This window comes from Podarcis raffonei, chromosome 6, assembly GCF_027172205.1.
Source record: "Podarcis raffonei isolate rPodRaf1 chromosome 6, rPodRaf1.pri, whole genome shotgun sequence".
Classification (NCBI taxonomy): Eukaryota; Metazoa; Chordata; class Lepidosauria; order Squamata; family Lacertidae; genus Podarcis; species Podarcis raffonei.
Genome location: NC_070607.1, coordinates 50520341 through 50544434, shown reverse-complemented (window position 1 = coordinate 50544434; position 24094 = coordinate 50520341). Strand labels below are relative to the sequence as shown.

Below are 24094 nucleotides of genomic sequence, written 5' to 3'. Positions count from 1 at the left end.
GTCCGCACCGAATAAAATAGGCGGAAAGCGCGGGAGCTGAGCAGAGGGTTGCAACAGGAAGAATTATCTGAAAGACGGGTGAGGTGGTGGTGGGGGATACACAGCTGAAACCGGGATCTTCTGGAGGCGGGAAGTAGCTGCTGCGGAGCTTTAATGGTGTCGATTCTGTGGAAGATTCTGTGGCAGAGGGTGAAGCGGCTTTCGAGAGAGGAAGCCGACAAATGGTGAAGGAGAGAGAGACGGCGCGAAGTGTCTCCTGGAGTGTGCGTGCATAATCTCTACACCGGGGGAGCCGGATTCTATTCCAAGCAGGTTTACTCGGAAGTCAACCCCGCGGGTCTTCCTCGCAAGAAAAGCACAGAATAGTCGGGCGAACGAGAAATTCTAGGGGCACGACCCCATGACTGGTGAGTTTGTTTCTGTGAGGAACCTGGAGAATTTTGACGCGGGTGGGAGGGGGGCGCATAGTGAAGAAGAGTGTCGGGGCACATCAACTCTCTTTGCACATTAACTCTGCGTTAGCTGGAGAAAGGCTGCGTGCAAAATGTGTTTGCGTGTGAATGGGAGGTGGGGGGGGGGGAGAGAAGGAGGTCGAGGTGAACCGAGTGGTCGTAGTCGGTTGCGCGAGGAGAGCTGCGAGGAACGCGGAGTGACGGTGAGGCGGCGGCGGGGTGGGGGCACGCGAAGAGAAAGAGGCGCAGCAGCCCAATGGGGGGGTAGGTGGGGGGTGTCAGGGGCGCGCGAGAGGAGGAGGAGGGGTCGGCGGGCGGGCGCGAGGCACTCCTGGGCTCTGCGGGCGGGCTGGTTGGTTGGTTGGTTAGCTGGCTCTGGGCACGCGCGGCGCGGGCCTGCTGAGGCGGGTTGGCTGTGCTGGCGGCTCTTCAGGCGGGCGCGCGCGGACTGGGCGGGAGCTCGTGCGAGGGAAGGGAGCGGAGGGGCTCCGGGAGCTGCCGGTGTGTGTGTGTGTGTGTGTGTGTGTGAGCGCGCGCGCGCGCGTGTGTTCACGGAGAAAGAGAGAGAGAGAGAGAGAGAGAGAGAGAGAGAGAGACGGTGGCGAAGCCCGGCGCCAGCGGCTAGTTGGCGGGTCGGAGCGAGGCAGCATGCGGGTGGCGGCGCCCCGGGCGCGTGTGGTGAGTAGTTTCTTCGGCGTCCCACGGTCTTGCCGGTCACCCGCCGCCTGTTGAGTAGCGCGGGGGAAGGCTTGCCTTTGCTGAAATAAAAATACCTTACCGCTCCCCCCGTTGCCCACCGAGCCCTAAAGCTTCCTTCGAGGTGAGTTACTCTGAATGCGCCGCCGCTTTCGGCGGGATCAGCCTCGATCCCTGGAGCTGAAGCGCCTTCTTTCCCCTTGTTGCCCTGGGATTCTTCCTCCGCTCCCACAGCGGCAACTTGCCCTCCTCGGGGAGAAGAAACCTTTTGGACCCGATCCACGCTCGGTTAATGGAGTTGTGCGTGCAAGAGGGGGGAGGGGTTGTTGCCCAGTCCGCCCGTCTCTTACCTGCCGACGCCATTCTCACTTGATTCCTTTTCTTTTTTAAAAATACAAAAAAATCCGGATTTCAGCTGAGGGATCTTTCTCCTCCCCACCCCCCACCACCTGCATGGATTCTTGGCTGCTTTTTCCACGCTGGCCTCCATGTGTGCGTGTGTGTGTGTGTGTTTAGTTCATATTATTTATTACACGGAGACTTGCATTGTACCTGTTTTGGAACTGTTGCATGATACGGCATGTGTATGTTCTCCTCTCCGCCCTTCCTCGATTTGCATACTTTGTTAATGGTAGGCACAAAATGCAGAACTTTTTGTTTTAATCAAATGGTGGTGTTGGTTGTAGACACTAATTTAAAATAAAGAAATTCAAAGACCCTTCTTCCTGATCGTGTGCTGAAAGAGTTGTTTTTTAGATTAAAAAGAAACCCTAATATGTGAAAAGAATAAGAATGAAAGCATCAAATGTCCAAATACTCTTGCAGCCTGGAAACATGAGGTTTGTTTTCCGTGTTAATGAACGTGGCCTGGTGACCTTTCCCACTGGAAGACGTAATATACTGTGGTAGCGCCTGTAAGAAAATCAGTCTCGGTGTATATTTCCCCCCCAATGGCGTTTTGAAAAGGTGAAGAATAGACATGATCAGTCTGCCTGACTTCACCTGCGGTGCCTAGAACCTAAGACTTGCACGGTCAGGAATGTTGCCTTGCCTCGCCTGCTTCTCCACCCTGAAAGAAATGTTTAGAAATACAATCTTTTGGATTTGTCCCAGGTCTACCATACAGTCTGGAAAAGCGAAGCAGTGACACCACTCCAGTAAGAGCCTCGAAACCAGATGCTTTCAGAATGCCTGCTTCATCCTTTCAAATGGCAACCAAGAGTGTCGGGTTTTTTATTTCTTTGCTTTGTTCTTTTTGACTGCAGATTGATGGAAAGAAATGAGAGAGAAACAATGAGTTTCCTAGCTTTGGTCAGACTGGTTTGTGGTTTTTTTTTTTTTTAAACTCAGACAGCTTTAGAAAGGTGCCTTTTTGCTTCAAAGTCTATGCTTTGTGCTCTGAGCTAAACATGGGGTAATTAGAAAACTACCTGAATCACATTTTTTCTCTGACAGTTGCTTATTAGCATTTATCATTTTGTTTGCTTCAAAGGAAGAAGTGGATAAAAATTATGGAGTGTTTTCTGTGTACTTAACATTAGCTTTTTTCTGTGATGCTGGTTTCTTTTTCTTGGAATAACATTTGTGTGGGAAAATGAGGCAATTAATTTTTTAAAAAATAAAATATAAATATGCAGCATGTTAAATAGTAGTTGGCAGGGAGTGTTAAAAGCTGAGCAAAGTTCCTCTACATGTCAGGGGCTTAGGTCCTGTTGTATTTTTCAGAGCCTTAGTATAGAATGAAGACAGTGGTAGGTTTCCCTTCAGAGTTAGGTGAGAGAATATACCCTGCTACTATAAATTCCTTTTTTATTTCTCTTTTGCCACATTCAATCTCTGAGGTCTTCTAATATGCTTGTGCTCAAAATGTAAACTTTTGCCCCCTGTTGGACTGGCAGGAGTACTTTAGAAGAGAAGAAAAGGGCCCTTTTAAAATGCAAATGGTGTAGGCACTTTGTCAGCCAGCTCCCACTCAACCTGTTGGTTTCTATTTAACTGAAGCAGTGACTGGCAGACTGTATGAAATCCCAAGACTGCTTCTGTATATCAGGAATGAGAGTAACATTTTCAGTTTTACACTTGCCAGTTGTTAAACACCTCATGCTGTTGGCTTTACATGGCTGTGCACAATCCTGAACTATGAATAAATTTGAGTTCAGTATTGTGCAGAGTAATGTAGCTGTGTGAAATATATTAACAGAATGAAGGGAAATGAATGCATGAAACCCTTGGTTATTTCCTTTATCAGTTGTTTCAGTTAAGCTGTTTCAGCTCTTGAAAGTGCAAACTAAGTATTCACCATAAAGATTAAAACCATAAAAATTTCCACTCTTAAGAAACATGCATGCATGTAGATAACTTGTATGCACAAAGGGTGATGGTCCGTGGCAATTACTTCAAAGAGTGCTTAGGATCATACTTATTATGATCATACATGTTATCAACTGTAGTTGTGCTGTCAAAATGGCCACTTGTCAAGTAGATAACTGTATTATACAGAGTGATTTGTTGAAGACATAGCTAATTTCTCAACCCATAGCTATCTTAATGTTCCCAGCGTTTTGCAATCTTTGAATATTGTTAATTCAGCCTTGTAGTTAGGAGGTGAACAATCCCAATTCACAGCCTCCATAATGTTGCCCCAAGTTAACTGGTTACATTATGGAGGTTTTGCCCATGTCTGTCTTTGTCTCCTCAAAATTGTAGGAGGCTCCTGATTTTCTTTGGGCAGTTTTTGCTCACCAAAAGTGAACAGGAAAGTGTTGAATTACAAGCATAAATTAACTTTGCCATGAAAATAATGAACAAATAGAGCACAATCCACCAGGAATGCTGTCTCATTCAAAGGAGTAAGAATGCAGGAACATAGATGTTCTTGAGTGCAACTTCAGTTAATTTATGTGAGACTTGTGCAGGGACAGTGCCTGGCTGATAGTCTTATATTTGCTTCCGTTAATAACCATATATGCTCATCTTTAAAAAGAAAATGCTACATGACAGTTTTAGATTGCCAATGCTGTAGGCTGCTTCTCCTTGTCGCTAGAGGCCCTGGGGTGACAATATCTTCATTTAAAAAACTACTTGATGTGCATAGCACTCATTATCTTGATGCTTGATTCACAGTGGCCAGTTTTATGTTGCTGTCAGTGTACTTTAATCCTTGGTTTATTACTTTGCCATGATGCCATTGTTTTAGCTGTGGTTCTGAGATAGTACTTGCATTCAAGAGTGTGATCAACAAACTTAACTTTATCAATAAGAAATCAATGTAGCCTGTCATCACAACAGCCAACCTTGTGAACTAAGCAGTTATAAATCAGTGTTAGTTTATTTGTGTTTCCAGTAGGTTGCTTTTAACTCACTAACTTTGAGGGTGACCTGCTTTGGCATTCCTCCCATTTCTGGAAAAGGCATTCATAGCAAAGAGTTAAACAGCTTATGGACAAAGAGCTAATGCATCCCTTAGCGCAGAAGATTTTTATAATTCAGCTTGGTTATAAATATCGCCATATGCCTTTGTTTGCTTTTTTATGTACTGCTTACCCATGATAGTGTGTTGGCTTTTGGCAGAAACAGTAAAAGAAGTCATAGCCAGCCTTCCTCTGTTCTGCTGAAAGTGTCAGAATATTTAGCAAATAAAGCATGAACAATTCTGTATTGATGCCTTTTGGTTCACATGGGCTATAACTAATGTTTGGATTGTTTTCATTCTGGTTTATTGTGGTGGTGCTCCTAAGAAAGTCTCACCAACATCTGTGTCTTTTGCCAGCAGCAGTTGTTGGAGAATGCGTCTCTGAGGAAGGAAGAATATAAGTGTAACAGAAAAAAGTCAGTTTTTGTGGGCTTTGAGAAGAATTGCTTAAAGAAGATGAGTTTCAGCTGAGTTTTTGACCTTCTGTAAATCTACTTGTAATATAGGTTCATACATTTTCTTTGGAGTCTATATACTTAAATCTGCAAATGACATTGTTGGAGCCTGCTAATAGCATACTGCCAAAGCACAGTTTTTAGAATGTTGTCCCATTATACATCTCAATTTCAGTATTTCTTTTGCCAGCAAATGTTTCTAAAAGATGCAGAGCAACTTCTGTAAGGAACATATTGTTGCGGATCGTATTGACCTTCATTAGGCCCTAAATTTGGGGCCTTTCTTTTCCCTGCCCCTGCAGTTATGTTACTGTAGACTTTAACTGAGATCAACCTAATCAGGAGTTTCCCCAAAAGAAATGGATTCCTTGGATGTTACTTAAAGATACTTGAATAAGACGAGAGCTTACGTAAACTGTTTCAGCAGAGTGTGATTAACATGTTTGTGGTAGCATAGTGTGTAATCGACACTTTCATATACCGTGGCTTGTGTGATTATGAAAAGGTTGAGATGTGTATTTTATATGGTAATAGGATTGTAAACTTACAAACCCATCAAGTATTTGTTGGATCAGCTAAATACCACTAGACAGCAGTTTTCTGGACTTGTTAGTATATTATGAAGGGCAAACCTTTCTGCATTCCAATTTTACAATGGTTTCTAAAGTGCTTTTCAGAAGAGGCTAAGAGTTAAACTACTTAGTTCCCATTATGGAACACAAATATTATAATAATGGTAAAATGCTATATCTAAGATGTTAGGGGGGAAATGCTGATGTGTAATGCTAATCCAGCACGGAAATATTAAGTGTCCCTTGTACAATGCAGGATAAGAGGATCACATAGTTTATGAATCATAGAATTGTAGAGTTGGAAGGGACCCTGGGGGTCATCTAGTTGAACCCCCTGCAATGCAGGAATCTCAGCTAAAGTATCCATGACTGATGGAATAATTTGACAGTTTTATACTTGAAGTGGTATGCATCTAAAGAGTGCACTGCATGATTTGTGCAATAAAATGGTGTAATGCTTAATTTTTTTTATAGGTACCCAGAAATGGAGGTCTGAAGGCATAAATTCAGTAGTGTGGGGGCTTCTGCTGCAATCCTGATAATTCGCTTTTTATTTTTTCTAGCTCTTTGTCTTATAGATAACATGGGAGGATATTTTAAAATGCTCAGAAGAGATATGTCATATTGGACAACTACTGCTTGTTAAGAACCTGGTTTATTTCTGCTTGCTACTTTACTGTTAGTTAAATATTAATTTAACTTGGATTTGTTCAGTGGATACCACAGTGGTTATCTCTACCTCGCCTTGCAAAACCTTGGGGCAGACTGCTTTAAACAATTCACATTTCTTAATCATGTTTTCAAAAATGTTGTCTTTTAATTACTGTTTATGCTCTGCTTTCTTAGTCAGCAGTTTTCACTTCTACTAAAACATTTCTTTCATCATTATTAAAAAAACATTGGCCAAGAAGCCATGGTTATTGCTACCTAGAATATTGTTCAGACTTTTTGCATGTGCAAAGCAGTCTCAAGTTACATTATCTGAATCAATGACTATGTGCCAACAGGGGAATGGGGAAATAATTGCAGTTTACAGAAAAGTGATGGCTGTTGCATTGAATTTCAGTTGTAGGTTTGCAGGTTTATTAATGTGTCTTACAAGTGGGAGTTGCAGTAAAATGTGGAATGCTCCTATTCAGTGTCCTATTCAGCCATGCCTTCTGCTACTATATCCCATTCCTTCTCACCCTTTGTTTTTCTACCGAACCCTCAAAGCCAACACTTCATGGCCACTCAGTCTTCTGGCTTCATGGCATACTCAGTCCCCCTTGGGCTGTCTTGCGGAGTGGTTACTCCTTTAGTTTTTCCTCATGAATTTTGTTTTACTTCTTCACACCTTGTTGTTTCCCCAAGCCTACTCATACCTCCTGCTTGTATATCTGTGATCCCGTTCTAGCTGTATAAGGCTAGCTACTTGGATACGTTTGGCATTACAGTCATACCTTGGGTTGAAGTAGCTTCGGGACGAGTATTTTCAAGTTGCGCTCCGCGGTGACCCGGAAGTAACGGAGCGTGTTACTTCCAGGTTTCACTGCTTGCGCATGCGCATACGCTCTAAATGACGTCGCGAGCATGCATGGAAGCGGCAAATTGCGATCCGTGCAGACACAGGTTGCGTTCGCTTCAGGATGCGAATGGGGCTCCAGAACGGATCCCGTTCGCATCCAGAGGTACCACTGTATGTAGTATGTAAAAGAGGGACTTGCAACAGAATGTTGCAGTGTGGCATGCTCCTGTTCAGACTGCTCCATTCCATTTGGCTTTCTGTATCCACTCCCAACTATTAGTGAGCATTCTGTGACCACTTGGCATCCTCAGCCTTTATTGAGTTGCTTATAGTTAAGTTCGTTTTTGAAGTTACAGATAGGTAGCCGTGTTGGTCTGCCATAGTCAAAAACAAAATTTTTTTTTCCTTCCAGTAGCACCTTAAAGACCAACTAAGTTAGTTCTTGGTATGAGCTTTCGTGTGCATGCACACTTCTTCAGATACATCTGAAGAAGTGTATCTGAAGAAGTGTGCATGCACACGAAAGCTCATACCAAGAACTAACTTAGTTGGTCTTTAAGGTGCTACTGGAAGGAAAAAATTCTTTTGTTTTGTTTTTGAATTCCTGCAACCTCTTGAGATTTTGCCAAGCTGCCTTATATGCTCTTATGCATGGATAGTTCCATTTTGGTTACATTAGCATTGATATTCACAGATCAAATATCAGAAATGGAGGGATGATGATGATGATGATTTGTTAACACTTTCATTAACTTGTATTAGACTTGACTTGATCAAGTTGGGCCCAGGAAAGACCTTTCAGCACAGTAGGATGGGTTGAAATGGCATGTATTTGTGCATGTATGTTGAAATGGCACATGTATGTTCATTGCCTATTGATACCATTGAGAGCCATTGGGATGACATTTTATTAGGCATTCATTTTTTCTGCCCTTTCTCCAAGGAGCATAGAGCAGTATACATGGCTCTTCTGATTTTAACTCCTCAGAATGATCCTGTGAGATCGGTTAGGTAGAGAGATTATGATTGGCCCTGTGAATTCCGTGGTTGAGTAAGAGTTTGAATCCAAATATACTTAGTGAAAGTTGAACACCAGTACAGCACACAGATTTTGAAAATGAAATATATCTGCATTTGGCAGGAATTTACCTAGGTCTCCTGTATGGCCAGTGTGAATTTTCTGTTATTGAACCATCTTTTCTTTTGATTAACATGTCTGTGTAGTAGATATATTTCTGGTTGGAATTGTTTGGAGATCTGGGGATAATGCTGAGGGTTGAATAGAGAGACCTGGAGTGTTGCATTTGGCCCCTGTACCTGAGATTCCCCACCTCTGCTCTAAAGCAAAGTGCTTTCACATACATGATAAATTATTGTTGTTGTTGTTGTTGTTGTTATTATTATTATTATTATTATTATTATTTAAAAAGTAAGTTTCAGAGCCAAAGGGGTTGGGCATAGGAGAGGGAGGAAGTTCAGGAAAAAGATAGCTGGAGTTAATGCTTGTCAAATAAAAATTGGAGTATTGGTTTCAGCATAACCTTGTAGGAGATTGGTGGTGAGTGGTTATTGTGTGGTGACTTACGTGTCCTGTCCTGTTACATGGATATTTTTTTTAAGTATCTTTGTTTAGTGTAGGCATTTACAGAGTTCATATGCATGATCAAATAACTTGTGGTGTTCAGTTACACAGGTGTTATTTGGTCATAATTACAACTGCTCAGCTGGAATCAACTATTTCTGCATCAATGCACCCACATCTTCACTCAGAGGTCCATAAATTTTGTGTTGGCTCACTAGCCAGTCATTCTCAAGTGGAATGAAATGATACCTCTCTCCTACCCCAAGAAAGGGATCTTGCTTCACTGCATGTGCTGCTTCAAAGAACACAGAAAGAGAGAGCACTTGTTTGTTCAAGATTTGGGTCCATTTTATTTTCTCTTGGTGGCAGAAGTAGCAACCCTTGGTTTTTCACTTGAAACAGACTGGTTGTTGTTGGAGCCTTAGGCGAGCCTTTCAGCTGCAGCCAAGCTCTGTGGTAGTATCTGTACTGCCTGCAGCTGCACCATGAGGTGTCCACGGCAGCAGCATCTCAAGATGGCCTTTAGCACCTGCCTCTTAAGGAAGTCTTCACTCTCACTTTTGTCTCTAGCCATATGGCAGGAAAGAAGGAACAACAACAGAAACTCCTGTCAACACCAGCCGTGTACGTATATCTGAAAAGGGGGCCTATGAGGAGGAGAATGTCCACCCTCGGGACCCATCTGAGGCAGCATTGCAAGGGAAGCCAGAGAGAAGTGGTAAGGAGAGATAGTGAAATGAGTAGGCAGGGAAAGTTGAAGGAGGAACTTTGGGTCTGAGGGGAGGGATGAATGTGTCATGGTGGAGAAAGAACAAGGCAAGTAAACAACTTAGAAGAACCCTACCCTAAGCTACAAGGAAGGTGAGCAACTTCACCAACACTAGCAGCACCCCATCCCCTTCTCTCTCTTGCCTTCTTCCCATTTCCCCAACATTTCCACAAACATTTGGGAAGGTGGTGGGAGAGCTCTGAGAGACAATTTGTACAATTTGTACAGTTTAACTTCTCTGAAGCCCAAGGTAAAAGTAGACCCTACCCATACTTCATATAATCTGTGCATGCCACAGCACTCAAGGGTGAGTGAGTTGGTCTTTCTTGCATATAAATCAACATGCAAGAGACCGAACCCTCTTCTGGGTTGTCTGCAACTCCTTAAAGAGATGACAGGGTTTGCAGGACCGTGCCCTTGTTCTTTAGGAGCTTGCACTTTACATCCTGATCACTTAGCACAGAGATTGCCAACATTTTTGAGCCTGTGAGCACATTTGCAAACTGGATAAACAGTCATGGGCAACTGCTCCCATCACAACCAAGCACACACACCTTATTCTTCAAATGCTTCTTTTAAGCCTAATTGCAGCAGAGGAAGGGAACTCTGCAGGTGCCAGGGAAGGAATTGTAGAATATTGCTGTCCCCAGTTATTTTCTTCCCAAGTTTTGGGAAGCAAGAGAGATCCTACTTACGTACTGCAATTATTAGAGACAAATAGGGGCTCTGATCTGTCTAATAGTGATATCATAGATGTCGGGCTGGCAGGCCTCTGATGAGTGTGCGCCAGGGGCAGCAGGGCTGGCTCAGGAGTGGGGGCAGTGGTTTGTAGAGGCTTGTACCAGCCACGAGGCAAGAATTGGAGGCAGGGGAAGCTTTAGAACTAGAGGTTTGGAGCACAGGATGCCTCAGAAGAAGACGAGAAAGAGGCAGTCAGGCAAGTGAAAGGCTAGGTGCTTCTCCACCCTTTTCTGTACCACTGTCCTCCAGAACCAGGAGGGAATTGAAAAGGGATGCCTTGAGAAAGTTTCCACACTGGTGCAGCCTCAGACTCTGTGCACGCAGCCCTTCGGGTGAAGGTATATAAACTGGTGGAGGGGGAGTGGCCCCATCATTGCTGCAACTGCTCCATAGAGTGTGGACCTGGGAATAGCTGCCTAGCTGTTAGATTGGTGTGCATAGACATACAGAGATGTAGAAGCGACTGTGTTATCTTTGACAATAAATACTTAACTGTCTGCAGTGTGAATTCCTTGGCTGGGAAGTGTCATTGACAATAGATCACAATCTTTTGTACCCTTTCACGTTGACCTGGTTACGGTGCCAGAGGAGCATTTTCACAAGCAGCAAAACATTTGTACAGGATTATTGCACATCATGATCTATATGACCCTTTTCCTACACACGAATGTATGAATTAAGTTAAAGGGCCTGCAGTTGAAAACACAAGCAACCTCTTTCAAGTCACATCCTGAACAGACCAGAAGAAAAAAAATAGACTCCCATTGACATCTAGAGGAGACAAATGACTAACGCAATCAGTCTTGAATTGTTGTTAAGTAGCTATATACCTTCTGTGACTTTGCTTCTAGCCAGTGTTAGAAAAGTTAGATAATCTGCAACATGGTACAGTGAACAGCTATGCAAAGACCTGTTACTATTATGCAAACATAACATTAACTGGATTGGACTGTCTGTCCAAAGGGGGCTGCAGCTGGCATACCAGCTGTAACTTGTGAAAGTTGTGTCAGGCCACAAAAGCTGCTTAGGCCTCCAAAGTCAAGGCTGCAGCTAATGATACCCTCAGATTGTAAATTTGAGACTTTGGAAGAGTTGGTTGAATGCTACTACTCTGGGCAAATAAACCACCATCTTGTTTGGATTGACATTTGTTAGTCATCTTAGAGAATCCTGTTGTTGACTCAGCACTCCTATGGCTTTACCTGAATTTGAGGAGAAGGAGAAGTAGAGGTGGGTGCTATCTACAGGTTGAAGACACCTCACTCAGCAGTTTTATGTAGGTCTTAAGTAGCGTGGGGGACAATAACACGAAGCCCTGCAAAACACAGCATATGTGCTATGGTTCAGAGCAACAATCTGCCATTTGGGCTGGGCGATAACTGGTTTTCAGTATTGTGATATATCAGCAGCAAAACATTGCAATATATTGCTATATTTGAAATAAGGAAGGAATTACGCAGAGGCAAACAGGACAGTGTCCTGGCAACTGCTATTACTTAAGGGTCTAAATGATTATATTATCAATAACCTCATGGTCACTTTCAGCAGCAGGCAGGCCAGTATGCAACCAAATGAGACTTTTGGTTGGGGGCTTGGCTACCAAATGGTGGTATTCAGGACAATCCAGACTACGATGATGAGTCATAGTGAATACAAATAATCTGGGATTGTCAGACTGCCAGCAGACAGTGTTTAGCTGGTGAGTTACTCTGACGTTTAGTTGTTGAGTTATCACATTGTTGAAAACCAGATATTGCCTAGCCCTCAGGCACATTGTGATTTGTGATACATTGCCAGGTCAAATATTATGAAACAGTTATCACGATGTGAACTTTAACCTGGCTTTGGACAATATATTGATATATTGCCCAGCCCAATGTGCCATCACCAGCTTTTGGAAACAATCATCAATCAAGGCTGAGAAATGGAGTTTATGGGCACCTTGATAATTTTTTGGGGATGATAGAACTTTTAGAAATTGCTTCTCATAACATAACCATGCTAAAATGATAATTACTGTTGTAGTTTTTGTAGCATTCTGGCATAAAACAATAATTGGAACTATGTCACTTTGCAAACCTGAGTGGATCTATAACAAACAAATAACAAGAAATACCTGACCGTTTTATTAACCAAGCATAGTGAAAAGCAAGCAGTTAACAAACAGTATGGCTCGTGAAACACAGTGCCCTAGAAACACAACAGCCTTTGTGCCTAAAAGCTGCAGTGGCTCCTATGTTCTTAGCATTTATTAACTGATTTTCTAAATTTCTCTTTGACCTGCAAACAAAAATGTTTCTTTTTATAGAACTTCTTTTATAACTAGTTTGTTCATGTCACCTCTGTGTAAAGGCATTTGTGCATTTTTCTCTCTCCTCCCTTTTGGGCGTTCTTTGTAACTTTTGGTTGAAACAATAAACTTAGTGTTCCTTTTTGAACATCTGGTTGTTTTTGAAATGGAGCTCCATGAAATAATTAGTTTTTAACCTCAATCATATGAGGCATCTTTAATGGTTTGTGTCTTTGTTTTCCTCTGTGGAGAATTTACTTCCTGAATTTTGTTTCGTTGTTCTGATCTTGTTCCTGGGCAACTTTCAATTATGTTGTGCGAGGCACTAAGGAGAATTGAACCCATGGAAACAAGTGTTTCAGCAAGCTGAAAGGCGCTTGATCTCGTTTTCCATACCTCTTGTTAAAATAAAAATTGTAAACGTGTGAAAAAAACTGTTATTGCTTTCTGGAGACCTAGGAAACAGAAATTCATATCTAATATACTTGTGTTTCTTTCTGACTTTATTGCTGCCTCCATAGGAAAATGCCCATATGTAAGTCTTGAACTTAACAGTTGAGGCTAGTAAATACAGCTAGATTTTTAGTCCAGCAAGATTTAATATGGACTATTATTGAAAGTTGGCTGATACATGAACTAATTATCTGCACTGAACGACACTCTTCTTTCCAACACTTCATGTTTCATACTTCATCTAGTCTCTCTCCCAATCCCTAAATCATGAAATCAAATAATTACAGAAGCTTCTCCTTAAAAGTTCAGTGAAAGGAAGCTTACAGTTGGATACATCTCAGCATCCCTAACACCAGACAAAGACAGAGAGCCTCAAACGTCCACCTGCTCTATATTTTTCCTTTGTATGGGATCTAGGCAGCAGTGTGGAAAACAGCCAGAGTTTAGAGAAGTAATTTGGAAGGTAACTGATTTTATTGAATAAGAGGGATGTTTTAATGTCCCTCCTCATATACAAAAGCAGTAAGAAGCCTATTGAACATTAACGTGTTACATAAAACTGAAATATGAGTATATTTATCACTAGAAACTTGAATACAGTATGCTGTATTCTTCGACGGGGTAAGCTCCCGTTGCTCGGTCCCAGCTCCTGCCAACCTAGCAGTTTGAAAGCACGCCAAAAAGTGCAAGTAGATAAATTATACAAACAAGATGAATTTTAACAGGGAGAAATGTAAAGTATTGCACTTGGGCAAAAAAAATGAGAGGCACAAATACAAGATGGGTGACACCTGGCTTGAGAGCAGTATACATGTGAAAAGGATTTAGGAGTCTTGGTTGACCACAAACTTGACATGAGCCAACAGTGTGACGCGGCAGCTAAAAAAGCCAATGCAATTCTGGGCTGCATCAATAGGAGTATAGCATCTAGATCAAGGGAAGTAATAGTGCCACTGTATTCTGCTCTGGTCAGACCTCACCTGGAGTACTGTGTCCAGTTCTGGGCACCACAGTTCAAGAAGGACACTGACAAACTGGAACGCGTCCAGAGGAGGGCAACCAAAATGGTCAAAGGCCTGGAAGCGATGCCTTATGAGGAACGGCTAAGGGAGCTGGGCATGTTTAGCCTGGAGAAGAGGAGGTTAAGGGGTGATATGATAGCCATGTTCAAATATATAAAAGGATGTCACATAGAGGAGGGAGAAAGGTTGTTTTCTGCTGCTCCAGAGAAGCGGACACGGAGCAATGGATCCAAACTACAAGAAAGAAGATTCCACCTAAACATTAGGAAGAACTTCCTGACAGTAAGAGCTGTTCGACAGTGGAATTTGCTGCCGAGGAGTGTGGTGGAGTCTCCTTCTTTGGAGGTCTTTAAGCAGAGGCTTGACAACCATATGTCAGGAGTGCTCTGATTGTGTTTCCTGCTTGGCAGGGGGTTGGACTCGATGGCCCTTGTGGTCTCTTCCAACTCTATGATTCTATGATAAATAGGTACCACTCCAGCGGGAAGGTAAACGGCATTTCCGTGTGCTGATTTTGGTGTTCCATTGCACCAGAAGCAGCTTAGTCATGCTGGCCACATGACCCGGAAGAACTCTCTGCGGACAAACACCGGCTCCCTGAAGCCTGTAAAGCAAGATGAGCGCCGCAACCCCAGAGTCGTCTGCGACTGAACTTAACTGTCGGGGGTCCTTTACCTTTACATTTTTGCTGTTCAAAGACGACTATAGTTGGCTCTGGCATTCTGTTAATCAGCATATAAAATGTTTTAGAAAAGAGAACTTCACAATATTGTATTAGATTAGTGGTAATTAAAATGGTGACTCTTTTTCAAACTTCCTTTTCCAAACTTAAACTTTTTATGCCATTTGTTGCTAATCATGATGGGGGCTAGGGAATCCCGAATTTAGAATTCCTGGCAAATTAGCTTCCAGAAGATAAAAACAAACCATGGTTTCATTTAGAATCTGAACAGATAGAGGGTCTTCATTTTCATTCCTTTTTGTTCTCCAAGAATAAATTCAGAAATAATCCGCATATGTCTAATCATTTGCTCCAGATGGTGCTTCGCTGTTGGCTTAGGAAGGTGGTTGTCCTTGCTCCAGTGTGGTAGCCTTTAATTTCCTTGGCATTCCACTCCTTCTTTTATAACAAAAATCATATACAGTGGTACCTTGGAAGTTGAACGGAATCAGTTCTGGACATCCGTTCGACTTCCAAAACATTCAGAAACCAAAGGAAGGTCCTACAGCCAATCGGAAGCCGTGTAAGCCGTGTCAAACGTTTGGGTTCCAAAGAACGTTAGTAAACTGGAACACTCACTTCAGGGTTTGCGGCATCTAGGAGGCAAAATGTTTGAGTTGCAAGGCATTCAGGATCCAAGGTATGACTCTATACATGCATCATTCTATTTGTATGCTGTCTTTCCATAGTTAAAACCATACTCTAGGTGGCTTGAGATGCGGGTGGCGCTGTGGTCTAAACCACCGAGCTTCTTGGGCTTGCGGATTGGAAGGTTGGCGTTTCAAATCCCTGTGATGGAGTGAGCTCCTGTTGTTATGTCCCAGTTCCTTCCAACCTAGCAGTTTGAAAGCATACCAGTGCAAGTAGATAAATAGGTACTGCTGCGGCAGGAAGGTAAACATTTTTTCTGTGCGCGCTGGTTTCTATCACAGTGTTCCATTGTGCCAGAAGCGTTGTGCCAGAAGCGGAAAGTTGTCTGTGGACAAACGCCAGCTCCCTTGGCCTGAATGTGAAATGAGCGCTGCACCCCAATGTCACCTTTGACTGGACTTAACTGTCCAGGGGTCCTTTACCTATTTACCTTTACCTTACAACATGAAATTACATAATTACAAAAAATACATTAAAAATAACATAACCAAAATGAATAATTCCCACATAAATCATAATAAGATCTAAAAACAAATTTACATACCAAAAATTAATATAAATAACAGCAACAACTCCCCCCAAACATAAAAACTCCTAAACAATAAGGCAACCAAAGATTCTGTTCAGCAACCTCAGATTCTGTAGTTTGAGTCTTGTCAAGTCCCCTCCCTCCCAGGCCAGGTGGAAAAAGGACTGCAAGGCAGGGAGCAGGTTTTCCAGGAGTCACAGCCATGATATAAGGAGGTTAGGGTATATATTTTACCTTTAGAGGTAAAAGAAGAAGTAGTAAGAACAGACTTTTTCTGTTTGGTATGATTTTATTGTTTACATTAATTATGCAGAATGTAACCTTTCGCCCCTGCCCCTACCTATAAATGGCTGTGAATAACAGTAAAATAGAAATACACGCAGAACTTTACAAACTAAGGTTTGCTGGAAATGCAGCTCACCACCCGGAAAATCAACACTTTATGACCAGCATTGCCGGCTCCCAGTATGTTTACCATGCACAATTCAAAGTGCTGACTAAATCCTTTCATGGTTTGGGACTAGGATTCCTGAAGGATTGAAAACCTCCACATGAGACTGCCCATGTGCTCAGCTGATTGTTAGAGGATTTTCACCAATGAAGTGTGGCTGTCTGTGACCAAGAAAAGGGTTGGTGCGGTAGTGATGGCCACATGTAGAATGCTGTTCCCAGGGAGGCTGTCCTAGTGTCTACACTATTTTGCTTGTGTCTGGTGAAGGTCCTTTTATTTTATTTTTTTTAAAAAACCCACCTTTTGGCATGGAAGGGTTTTTTAATTCTAGTTTTATCTGCTGTTTCAGTTTGCTTATTTTGTTTTAAAAGGCTGTTTGTTTTTGTGAAACTTTGTGTAAACTGCCTTGGAATATTTTATTTGAAAGGCAGGATATAATAATATAAACAAATAAAATCTGTTCATTGGTTCTTTAATCCAACTGTGACAAAGAAGACTTCATCTGTGCATCTCATTCCCTCCTAAAGCCAGCTATACAGGGAAGAAGTTCTACAGTAGTGGTGATGTACCCCTTGCCCATGAGCCCAATTTGGCCTGCCAATTGTCTCTCTTTGGCCCACCAGGATGCTTTGGCCAAGCCACTCCCACCTGCCCTACATCTGATGTCATAAGATGCACCTGTGGGTACAGGTAAAAATGCTGCTGTGTCTAAGGAGGCTTACAGGTACATTTGATCAGCTGATAGTCGAAACCTGCAAAGTGTGGTGCGCAGCACTTTGCAAGTGCTGACCAGCTGATTCAGTATCTGCATAACGTGATGTGCAGTGCTTTGCAAGATCTAATAATCATTGGGCGTTCAGCTATACAAAAATGGATTACCTGGCGTAACTGTGATGTAAAGTGATTGACAGGTGGGTGGCCCTGTCCACCTGTCATATTTGTCCCATAGGATGATGTGGAGATAAGGATCTGACCTTCTGGCTGCATCCAGTTGCCCACTCACCCCTGCAGCATAGCACAGCAGTTCTAGTGGCTTCAGTGCTAAGCTTCTACTGCTGGAAGGAAAGAGACTCTGGCTCTGCCTGCTGCAGGATCTCTCTCTTGGTGCCCCTCCTTCTCCTGGTGTCTTTTATTCCAGTAGGGGTGTGTGTGTGTGCGTGCTGCGTACAGTTTGATAATCACTGAAATAAACAAGTAAACTTTAGGTGACATGATTTTAAGCAAGTTATGTTATCATACTTCCATAAAGTGGAAAATTGTTTTGAAATCTCCGCTGCAGGGCTACTAGCTAACATGCCTGTCAGTTTGGGGTGATCTATGAGGTCTTTCCTAAGATAAGTACTATCTACCAATTTTCAGAAATGACTTTGAAGAAATAATAGATATCATGAGCCAGAGCCCTAAGAACTGTGAATCTAGTTCCTAGAGCCCAAGGGGCTTTATACTAGTTTTTCTTAAAATAGAAGCCCCTCTTGATGTGTGAGAAGCTGCTTTAAAAATTGAGAAGAATTGAGGGGAAGTTTGCGGTGTGGCACATTGCCCAGCTGTTCAAAGAAAAAAAATGGGGGGAATTCTTCTGGGTGAGCACAAGCTCTTTGTGTGAACCTGAGCATCTCTTTGGATTGTAGCCATGATCATTGACTCTGCAGAGGATATAAAACTGGAAGGAATGAGGAACTATATGGAGGGCTAGATTAAAAGTGAGCAGTGGTAGATTGAGAACAATGAAATGAAATTTAAGGAAGACACATGGTGAGTTTGGGGAGTTAAGCACCAAATATCTGAGCAAGAGGCTCTAGCTATATTTTGTGTAGGTTTATTGGTATGGCTTGCACCTTTTTTACCTGTGTTGTCTACTCCTTGCCATGTTTTCTTTACAGTGGTACCTCTACTTACAGACGCAATCCGTTCCGGGGTGCCGTTCGCACCCTGAGAAGTCTAAGTAGAGCGCCGCTTCTGCGCTTGCACGTGACGTAATAGAGCGCTCCTGCGCGTGCGCGGCAAAACCTGGAAGTACGGTATACACTTCCGGGTTTGCCATGTTCGCAATTCAAAAATCCGCAACCTGAACCTAACTCAACTAGAGGTATTACTGTACTTGCATGTGTTACCATTTTCTTTTTGTCTGCATAGTGATGTATTGTGTTCTCACTTTGTGAAACTGGAGTTTACTTGTCTGTCACATACGTTCATTTTTTTAAAAAAATACATTTTTATGAAATGCTGTTGTTGGAAACGATAGAAGAAAGAATGTACGTCAAACATTGCAAAAACAAATGAACTGCTTAAGCTTTAAAGCAGGGATGAGGAGCTCTTTTCAGCTTGAGGGCTGCATTCTGTTCTGCGTAATCTTCTGGGGGCCACATGCCAGTAGTGGTCTGGACCAGAGGCAAAAAAACTAAGCAAAGCAGCAAATGTGAATTTTATCTTTGTATAGTAGGCTAGTTTCTACACACGCACTTCTCTATATCCTTTGTCCAGGCAAGCAACAGAAAAGCATTATCAGAGTTCAGGGACACATTTCAGCCTTGCAAAACCGCTCAGGGCTGAGATTCCCCACCCCTGCCTTAAAGAAATCTCAAAAGGGTTGCTGGAATGAAGATGAGAGTAGCTTCAAAAATTAGTAGAGGACAAGAAGTACCACTAAATTAGAGTGAATGAATGCATTTGGAAAATGAACACATTCATATTGTACAGTATGTCACTTATTTCTGTTTGACAGATAGGAACTGAGGCTGAAAAGCACTCACTTGCCCAACAGAGCCAATAGTTGTCTTGTGTGAACTAGGATTTGAAATGCTGATCCCACAGCCTTCCTTGTGGGCAGAATCACATTCTTTAACACATTACACTACCTAATTAAACAATGTTTTCTGACTAGCTTGAAACTAGTGTGGAATAGGATTACTATGTATAGTATTCCAGTAAATGGGGAGGGACTGCTTCTCCTGTTAGTTTTTAAGGATTGTTATATACTTCTTCACTGAGTTGGAATGTATGTTTATCTCCTTAAACAATTGTTTTCCTATATGCATCTTTTTTGTAAGATAATTTAACTTTGCTTACATGCTGTTTTCATATTTTACTGAGTTTTTAATTTCCCACATCATAAAATACAATTGTTAAGGGTTCCCCTGGGTGATTTTTTTCTCTCCACATTTTGCCATCTTTTTGTAAACTTTTGGCATTTTGGTTTGGGTAAATAGCCATCTTCTGCTACTGGCATAAATAGATATTTTGCAGATTGGCTGTTGTACCTACAAGCCAATGTGACCACACTCTGAAAATACCTGAAGGCAGCCCTGTTTAGGGAAGTTTTAAATGTCTGATGCCTTATCATGTTTTTAATATTTTATTGTGAGCCGTCCAGAGTGGCTGGGAAAACCCAGCCAGATGGGTGGGATACAAATAAATTATGATTATGATTATGATTATTAATCTGGAAAGAATTCTGCTAATTGTGATGAATCGTGAAAGGTTCTGTTGTCAATGTGGGTGGGCATCTGAACATACGTGAGCACTCTATGATATGCCCATGGGTAATGGAAATGACTATCTTACTTTCATTAATTTCAATTGACATACTCTGAGTAAGGCTTGCAGTGGATACAACCCTGGTTCACTACATTGTTGCCATAGTTGTGCTGGCTTCTCTGTGTTGCTAGAAAATTTGAGAATCGCAAGACCATTCCATACTGTGCCTCCTCTGGTGCATATCACATTACCCTAGTAGTGCAGGAAGGAACAGCCCTGCTGTGGCATTCGTTGCACCATGATACTGTAAGAACCCAGTCCTGATGGTCTTAGATGCATCAGAATTATAAGTTGGATCTCTGTATGGTCTGCTTTGGAGATAGGTTAGTTGAATTTATTAATATCAGGAGCATGTCTAAACTGGATTGCATGAACTTTCACAACTTATCAACGCAAAAGCATATATGCATATACTGTATTGTATTTAGATATTACTAGAATGGGAAACAGTTTGTGGTTGGTTGTACAATTGTTATATTGTCGGGAAGTTGTCTGACATAACAAGTCTGTTTCAAACAAGGGGCAAGTTTTCTAAGTGGCGCTCAGTGCTTTTAAATTATTGGTTTTCTCTGGATCTTAAATGATTTGACAGGCTGTTGGATTCTAATTGCAGAGTGTAATTAAAATAAACACCACAATGCTAATCATTTATGTATTTTGCCTGTGGCTGAAGTTTTAAATTGGGCACTGTGATAGTTCAGTGGAAGTGTTGTTATTACTTTCTATTATTCTGCATGTTTTCAGTCCAGTGATATTTTTGAAAAGTGGATAAAATACTGCTGCACAGTGTCATTCTGGTTTTTTCATTACTTAATTGTATATTCTAGTAATAATGTAATTATTGCTTTTAACAAAATCTGCCTGACTTGAGTGTTTAATTTTATCAGACTCGAGCAGTTGCTGATGAGGGGAATAAATGACAGGTTATACATGGATATGAATGCTCAATTATTAGCTTCTTTGGGGGAAAATGTTTTGCTTCTGTCCAACAGTTAGTGTTGCAAATCAAAGCAATATACCAGATGTTTTTCTTAATGACTGCAATTCTAGTTGTTTGTTTTGTTATTTTTTTTGTAAATAAGGAAGTTTGAAAGGAAAGCATTTCCTTCTCTTTAAAGTTGCTGTTGCTTGTCAGTGCCACACATAAAACGATTATTTCACAACCACTCCCTCTGGACCTTAGTGGGATAAATGTCTTTGGATAACACTTTCCCAGGCTCTTGTTGCAACGGAAATGGATTTTGCAAGACAATATGAGTCTCCTCCATGGAAAAAGTGTATGTTAGATCAGAATTCTAAATCTATAAGAGTTTTGCCTTAAAGATCAGGAAATAGGAACTAAGATTCCCCTCCAAAAAAAATTTAAATAAAGTTTGAAAGAAAATATACAAAGGTTAATATCAAATATCTGACATCTTTATATCAAAGATAAAAAATAATTTAAATAAAAGCACAAACCAAAAGGAGGAAAAGAAAGAGAAGAGAAAAGCAAAGCAAAGCAAAACAGAACAATCCTTAGATTTCTGACTACTTGGTAGACCATTTTTGCAAAATCCATATGGTTATTCCAACACTTCTCATTTCTATTTCTCCATGGATAGTCTATGTACAATAGGGATAAAAACACCAAATGTGAATATATAGTATTGTCTTTTTGGGTTTTAGCATTCTTAAAGGGCTTGAATTGCTGCTATGAATGTGTCAGCAACTCTTCTTCATGAACAATTGGAAATTCAAGCAAAGCCCCACAGTGTGCATGATTTGCTTATCAGTCAACATTTGAACATGTGCGGAGGACTCCCTTTCCCCCCCTTTGGCTTACCTCCTGCCTTCTTTCTAACTCAAGACTGTTTTGGGAACTGAAGGAAGAATTGAGGTACACATGTAGAATTCTCTCCTCTGACTCAACTTGATGTGTCTTAAATGTTTTGAGCAATTAAAGCAGGGGTAGCTAATATTTTCTTCTTTTTTAACTCAAGGGCCATATTCATCCTCTTGGCTGACCCTCTTGGGGCTGTATCCCAGCATATGACACAGGAAGTGAATTGCATCCTTGTCAGGCACTGGATTGTCTAGCAAAGTTTTTTCTTTTTACTCCGTTACCAAATCACTGGAATGTGGGGAAGAAAAAATGCTTGTGGGGGGTAGATGAGACTGGGGGATTAGCCACCCTGAAATTAAAGCAATGGCTCCCTTTTAACCAATAAGAGTATTGTGACCCCTTGAAGGCTAAGAAATGTATTATGACATCAGACTTCATGGACACTTAATTCCAGCAACATAATGTTTACAAAAAATATGGCAGTACCAAATAGGCAATTAGAGAAAATCCCCACCTCCAGTATAAATCAGAGTGTAAATGCTGAGTGTTGAAAAACAGCAGTAAGGAATACTATTAATAATGAAATGCAGTAATCGTATATACGATATATGAAACAGATGTTGGGAGTTTTTCTTTGTTCTTTAGCAACTGGCAGAAATTTGCATATTAATAACAAAGTAACAAAATCTTGTGGCACTTTAAAGACTAACAAATATGTTGTGGGATAAGCTTTCATGGGCATGTAAGCTTATGCCACATAAATTTGTTAGTCTTTGAGGTGCTGCAATACATTTTGATCTTCATGCTGCAGTAGCTATCTCCATTGAAATTGTCCTCTTTAACAGTAATTACAGTAAACAATACCTTAAAAATGGAAAAGGCATAAGACTTGTACAAGTGTGAAGCATGCATGTCTTGAACTTACAAACATGATGCAGTAAAAGGCATTGGCTGAAACTTTTCAAGGTCTCTAAGTGATATAAAAATATAAAATAGGCTGCTGTTAGAAATCTATTAAAACATTACCTGGTTCACTGAACATTCACTGTAAGCTCCTCCTTGAAATCCATTATATTCCTTTTAGAAAGATGTTTTTTAAAAGCCCCAGCAACCTTGTCTGGACAGGTGGACATCAGGGAATTTTGTAGCTTTATTTTTATAAGGAAATTGTGCAGAATTAATATTGATTTAATATGGCAGCTTGCTAGCACAACCATATCAATGGGTCACTTTCCAGGTTTGCTTATAAAGTGTCTTTCTTTCTCCCTCACACCTCCTCTAGTTCGGGAATGTTTTTGCCAGGGCAGAGGGGATAAGGGAGTTCTCATTCTTTTTAAAAACCCATTTTGAAGGTTTTATTGCTTGACTTAAGTTGTTATGAGGCTGGAATTTGGTGCATACATTCTTGGGAACTGGACTTGCATGCTGTTGTGAAGTCTACTGTGTTCATTGATTTGCCTACCATTCCCTTTCATACACATTTTATTAAATTGGTTTCTACAGCTGTGTTCTCTTTTGTGGCTGAGCACATATCTGTTTAAGTAAGCTCCTTGCTTGGGTTGTTATGCTATTTAAAAGCAGCTATGAATCATTACAATTACTGGTACTAGAGAGATCAGCTTGGCATGTGGGTTTTGTGAAGAATCCTCTGTACTTCAGGTGAACCTTTGAGAACCTAAGCAGCGTTAATTCATTCCCAAATCAGTTTTTATATTGTCACAGGTAAGAGTGGCTTGCTCAAGTTTTGTTAAATATTTTTGGAGATGTTATCTTAATACCATTTGTTACTAGTAAGGAAGTTAATACTGAATTCACATTTGCTTTGACTGTTAGCAAGTAGGGCTGGACCAGTGTTGGCATTCAGGCATGGAATGACTTAAGGGTAAAAACAGTCCCAGTGAACATGCTAGTTAATCTCCTAGTCTCTTGGCGCTGCATACCTCAGGTGCATGAATGTGGTATTTGAATAGACAGAATTGAATTGCAGTCATGCTGTGTTTGGCAAAACAGCCCAGTACAGAACTTCTGCCAATTTCTGTTGTTCTTGTGAGGTCTTGTTGTCATGAGTGCTGACTGAAATTCTGTATCTTAGACCTTGTGCTGTCTTTTGGTATAAAAGTAAAAATAAGAGTCAACATTATGAAGATCTATGAATAAAAGACAAGAAGAGTGCTAGACTATGAACTGTTTCAGAGATCTCCGTCTGCTAAACAACATTGCTGAATTTTATTCAAGCTCTTGGCAGAGAGAACAATTCTATCTGTGAGAGGTCAAGCAAATACAGTTTTATTTATCTCAGTGGCTTGGTTGCGGAAACTGAACAAGTGGCTTTTGTGCCTTATGATTTGTCATGAAACGTTGCTTAAAACAGCAGAAAATGTTGTGTGTGGACTCACTTAAGAGCTATCTTAGACATCTGCAAACTCCACAGCAAC

At 41.4% G+C, this 24094-nt stretch overlaps 1 protein-coding gene across 20 annotated transcripts in view; it reads left to right on the top strand.

Moving 5' to 3' along the window:
- The first annotated feature begins 236 nt into the window (after nt 1-236).
- The window catches only part of PTPRF (protein tyrosine phosphatase receptor type F), a 478748-nt gene continuing 454890 nt past the window's right edge, over nt 237-24094 (top strand). For 17 of the 20 annotated variants that reach the window (XM_053392742.1, XM_053392741.1, XM_053392739.1 and 14 more), the window contains exon 1: nt 1027-1130. The gene's annotated coding sequence lies outside the window, so the exon portion shown is untranslated. Of the gene's footprint in view, nt 408-1026; nt 1131-1252; nt 1273-24094 lie in introns of those variants that run through there. The other 3 variants (XM_053392724.1, XM_053392743.1, XM_053392725.1) reach the window with 3 other exon arrangements.